Source organism: Bos grunniens, chromosome 2 (genome assembly GCF_055505025.1).
Source record: "Bos grunniens cultivar Pamir isolate PY7600 chromosome 2, Bosgru_T2T1.0, whole genome shotgun sequence".
NCBI lineage: Eukaryota > Metazoa > Chordata > Mammalia > Artiodactyla > Bovidae > Bos > Bos grunniens.
This window is the reverse complement of record NC_141166.1, coordinates 88,429,798-88,435,551: the sequence shown is the minus strand read 5'-3', so window position 1 is coordinate 88,435,551 and position 5,754 is coordinate 88,429,798. Positions and strand designations below refer to the sequence as shown.

The 5,754-nt window shown below is 37.3% G+C and overlaps 1 pseudogene; it reads right to left on the bottom strand.

Annotated features, from left to right (window-relative positions):
• Positions 1-4,949: 4,949 nt before the first annotated feature.
• Positions 4,950-5,409, bottom strand: LOC147378308 (large ribosomal subunit protein uL24 pseudogene; annotated as a pseudogene).
• Between the last annotated feature and the right edge of the window lie 345 nt (positions 5,410-5,754).

The window sequence follows — 5,754 nt, the reverse complement described above, 5'->3', positions numbered from 1 at the left end:
TTTTTTATATTGAGCTGTATCAGTTCTTTGTATATTTTGGATATCAGTCTTTTATAGGATATATTGTTTGCAAATATCTTCTCCCATTCAATAGGTTTCCCTTTTGTTTTGTTGATGGTTTCTTTTGCCATGCATACACTTTTTAGTTTGATGTAGTCCCATTTGTTGACTGTTGTTAGAAGACAGTTTCAATTGACTTTCCACTCTCCGCAGCAGCAAATGGTTGCTTATGATGAGGGCCCTAAAGGAATAGCTCCTCTTGGGTATCAAAATCTTTTCCTGGTCCTGTGACATAAAATGTCATATGTTCAGATAGTTCAAATTAAAAAAAAAAAAAAAAATATATATATATATATATAAATAAAGGTATACAGTGAAAAGTTTTGCTCTCACCCTGTCCATCATTTACATAACTCTTACACACACATACACAGAGTTCCATGCATGAATGCTAAGTCACTTCAGTCATGTCCGACTCTTTGTGATTCTCTATGGGATTCTGGAGTGGGTTGCCATGCCCTCCTCCAGCAGATCTTCCCAACCCAGGGACTGAACCTGCATCTCTGATGTCTCCTGCATCAACAGGTAGGTTCTTTATGACTAGCACCACCTGGTATTTATGCCTATTTTCTATTACATTGTTGGTCTTTTATTGGTATCCAATAGTTCTTCACATGTTAAGGAGATTATTTGTCTATGATATGAGTTTCTGTTTGTAATTTACTATCTGACATTGTTTATAGTTTTATATATTGTTAAATTTATTATTCTCTTTCATGGGTTATAGATTTTGAGTCATAAAGATCTTCTCCACTGAAATACTCAAATATAACTTCTGTAACTTCTTCTAATATTATATGCTCTCACTATTTTGTAGGAACATCTTTCATTCATTTGAAATTTGTCCTGGTTTTACTAGAGTAATGGTATGTGCTCAGAATCCAAGATCTTTTCCTCACAGGCAGTTGGCCATCATTTATTGAGGTGTTTACCTCTTCCCCACTGGTTAGAAATGCCATAATTTTCATAATCGCAGTATGCATTTGGAATTAGTTTTGAATTTTGTGTGATATTTATCAGTCATTTTGTGTAATGATTAATTAGTACCACACTGTTTCAGTGTTCAGGTCTTTGTGTTTTAATATCTGATAGTGCTGGATTTAGAAAAGGCAGAGCAACCAGAGATCAAACTGCCAACATCCTTCGGATTGTAGAAAAATCAACGGAATTCCAGAAAAACATCTACTTCTGCTTCATTGACTACTGTAAAGCCTTTGACTGTGTGGATCACAACAAACTATGGAAAATTCTTCAAGAGATGAGAATACCAGATCACCTTACCGGTCTCATGAAAAATCTGTGTGCAGGTCAAGAAGCAACAGTTAGAACTGGACATGGAGTGATGGACTGGTTCAAAATTAGGAAAGGAGTATGTCAAGGCTGTATAGTGTCACCCTGCTTATTTAACTTATATGCAGAGTACATCGTGTGAAACGCTGGGCTGGATGAAGTTCAAGGTGGAGTCAAGATTGCTGGGGGAAGTATCAATACCCTCAGATATGCAGACGACACCACCCTTATGGCAGAAAGTGAAGAGGAACCAAGGAGTCCTTGATGAAGGTGAAAGAGGAGAGTGAAAAAGCTGGCTAAAACTCAACATTCAAAAAAAAGAGAAAAGAAAATCATGGCATCCGGTCCCACCACTTCAAGGCAAATAGATGGAGAAACAATGGAAACAGTGAGAGACTTTATTTCCCTGCGCTCCAAAATCACTGCAGACAGCGACTGCAGCCATGAAATTAAAAGATGCTTGCTTCTTGGAAGAAAAGCTATGACAAACCTAGACAGCGTATTCAAAAGCAGAGACATTACTTTGCTGACAAAGGTCCACATAGTCAAAGCTGTGTTTTTTCCAGTATTCATGTATGGTTGTGAGAGTTGGACTATAAAGAAAGCTGAGCGCCAAAGAATTGATGCTTTTGAATTGTGGTGTTGGAGAAGACCCCTGGGAATCCCTTGGACAGCAAGGTGAAAAGGCCAGTCCATCCTAAAGGAAATCAGTCCTGAATATTCATTGGACGGACTGATGCTGAAGCTGAAACTCCAATACCCTGGACACCTGATGTGAAGAGCCAACTCACTGGAAAAGATCCTGATGCTGGGAAATATTGAAGGCAGGAGGAGAAGGGGACAACAGAGGATTAGCTGGTTGGATGGCATCACCAACTCAATGGACATGAGTTTGAGCAAACTCTGGGAGTTGGTGATGGACCCCGAAACCTGGCGTGCTGCCGACCATGGGTTCACAAGGAGTCAGACGTGACTGAATGAGTGAACAACAACAAATCTGATAGTGCTAATTTGCCCTAATTGCCCTTTAGCCCTCAGTTTTCTGCCTATTTCTGATTAATTATTTTTCCATATAAACTTTATGATAATTTTGCCTTGTGTTAAAAACCTCACTGTCAATATTTTTCTTATTGGGCTCATGTTGAAATTATAAATTAACTCAGAAAGAATTGACATCCTTTGGTATTTACCAACTAGGCACATCTTCCCTTTGTACAAAACTTCTTGTATGTTTTCAGTTGTGTTTTAACATTTCTTATTAAGTTTATTAATGTAGCTTTCATCTTTTCTTTTTTAAATGAGTGCTTGAATCCATTGTATATTCATGCCATTTGTTGTCTTTTGTATATTAATTTTGTGCCTCACTACTTGGCTAAATAGCTTTTTGGTTGAGTCTCTTGGGTTTTCCAGGTATTTAATTATAATATTTAGCAGAATGAATCCTAATGGATGCTACAGAGAAGAAGAAATTGTGCTTTTCAGTTTAGTGGATAGAAGTTCTTTCTGACAAATCTCAGGAAGGACAAATATGGACAAGGTGTGGACTCTTTGATACTCTACCACTACTACTACTAAGTCGCTTCAGTCACGTCCGACTCTGTGCGACCCCATGGACTGCAGCCTACTAGGCTTCTCCGTCCATGGGATTCTCCAGGCAAGAACACTGGAGTGGGTTGCCATTTCCTTCTCCAATGCATGAAAGTGGAAAGTGAAAGTGAAGTCGCTCAGTCGTGTCTGGCTCTTAGCGACCCCATGGACTGCAGCCTACCAGGCTCCTCCATCCATGGGATTTTCCGGGCATGTCTTTGATACTCTAGACCAGTCCAGATAATGCCCAGTATTCAAAAGCTGTAGAATCATTTTAGGAAGAATATACTGGAATAAGGATTGCTTTAAAACAAATAGTTCATTACTTCATAATTATCATTACATCTTACATTTAAATATCACATCTCACAATTAAATATAAATTTAAATATTGAAATTAATTAATTTTTTCAATTAGGTAGTTGAAAAAGTTAACTAATATAAAGCTACTGATTTGTTGCCACCATTGTTATTACCAAAAATTTCAAAGATATCTCTAGGATATCCACATAAGATTCAATGTAGTTTAATACAATATGGTAAAGAAAAAAACCCAGTTGTATTCAACTAACTGCCCACAAGTCTTGCAGTAGAATTTGTGTTTAAGTAGTTTAAATGAGTTGCTTTGTGATGGGCATGGCAAATTCTCCTTGCTGAATTGACTAAACCCTTCTTACCTAACAATGATCTCCTCTGTTGATCTTTAGGGCATGGTGTCTCATCTGTTTAGTTTGGCCTTTTATTTGACTTTCATTGACTTTGTGGCCAACCCTGTTCTCTTTGGTCGATATGTTAACTCAAATATGTAGGTGAACTCAGCTATTTAGGAGGGACATGTAATTTTTAATAATAACACACATTGTATCTGACAATAGGATACAATTTTCACTGGTAAATGGAGAAGCAAATGTTTGAGTTTTGAGTAATAGCTTGCTCTCTTTAAAGGAATTGTCCAACTGTCTTTTGCAAGGAAACACAGACTTCTGACTGCTAAATTCCTGCCAACATTCTTTCCCCTGTATATATCATTCAATCTTAGATCAGATAAATACAACTTGAAGTCTTCTTAAAGTGCTTGCTGGGATATTGGCACCTACCTTTTAGAGATAGTTTCTAGACAGCTGCAGCTATCACCCAAATCTTAGTACTAAGCTGGCCATAACCACATTTGGTTATTGAAACAAAGAAATGACAACTCACTATTCTGTGTGCGTTGAGAGATGTTGTCCTTTGGAATCAATACAGGGCTTCTTTTGGCTCCAAATGTGAATTAATTATATAAATGTCCCTTTAGAATCTGTTTATGTAGAGACCATCCAGGATGTTAGTAAGTATATCCACTTATTTCACAGGTCTTCTGATTTGCTAACATACTTGAAGTTTCAGTATTCAAAAGTCATTCATGTAACCGTTTCTTTTATTGAGGTGGTTTTTTTTTTTTTAAGGTTTTTAAAATAACATTTATTTCTTAAAAGTTAACATGTGCATAATAGGAAACCAAAAAGCACAAGAAGCAAGAAACAAAGTCATTCATAATCACAAGCAGTTTACCGTTTGAGGTGGTTTTGATAAGTTTCTGGTACCAACTTGCAAATGCTTCAGAAGAACATTTCCTTGTGTATGGGGTGTGCTATGATTTTTATCCTCTTTCTTTGACTTTTTTGAATTATTTTTTTTAAATAGTAGTTTTCAAACATCTTTCAGAGAAAAGAAGAGTTGGAGAAGATCAGAGGCAAAGTCAACCCCATGTTTCTGCACATGGCCAGCAGAAGGGCAAAGGAAGGCCTTCTTTACTATTTATGACCAACCAAAATAAGAAACCACTTTAATAAAAAGATCCCGAATTTTATTTCTGGCACCCTTGGATTATCTCAGTCGTCTGGTGCAAACTGATAACAACAAATCAGCAGGCAAGAACATAAAACAATTTCTCATCCTTTTGCACAATGGGAGTATGGGATGGCTGGTTGGGTTAGGGAGTTGGGTTTTTTGTTTCTGTTTTCGTTTTCATTTTAGCAGGTATTAATGAAGGTTGTATATAAGATTACTTTATTTCCACATCTTCTCATATATTTCTTCCTTTTTTGGCCCTTTTCCTTTCTTACTTTGCAAGATTTGGCTTTACATCCAAAGCTCTTTTTGCCAGCCTTGTTCATGTTTGGCCTGGTGCTAAGCACCTTGCTAGACTGAGTGCCCACATGGACACTTGTACCATAGGCTTCTCCTGCTGTACATGTTCATTGTAGATGACACATGTCCTCCTGCAAACTTGAAATACTTTGCCAAATTGTTGACCTTTGTAATATCCTTGTACAACCTGAACTTCATCATCCTTTTAGATGGACATGGACTGGACGTGGTACTCCTGGAAAGAGGGAAAGAAATAATCTTAACGTGAACGTGGGAAAGTGAGTTGGCATGTTATTTATGGTTCTTGCTCTTGTCTGAAGTCAAAAAGGGATTAATTTTCATTTTTGGCTGTTGCCACTTCAGTGATGACCACAACAGGGAAGGGAAGATGGCATCTTAAGAGAAGTTTCTCTAACTATAATCTGTTTGTCTGTTTGAATGCTCAGTTCTGCCTGTCTAATCTCTGCTCAGGCTTTTGCCAGACCTACCCAATATTCTTCCTTTGAAAAGCTGGGATTTATAATTTTCACACAGTTGGAATCCTAACCAGGCATTTAGTTGCCCGTTTTTAAATGAAGCTTTGGTGTAATAATCTTTTTTGTTGCTGTTGTTGGTGTTGACTTTTTTTTAAATCTAAAAAGGAATGTTGGGTAAAGAATGACCAGCATATCAGAGTATGAACCCATA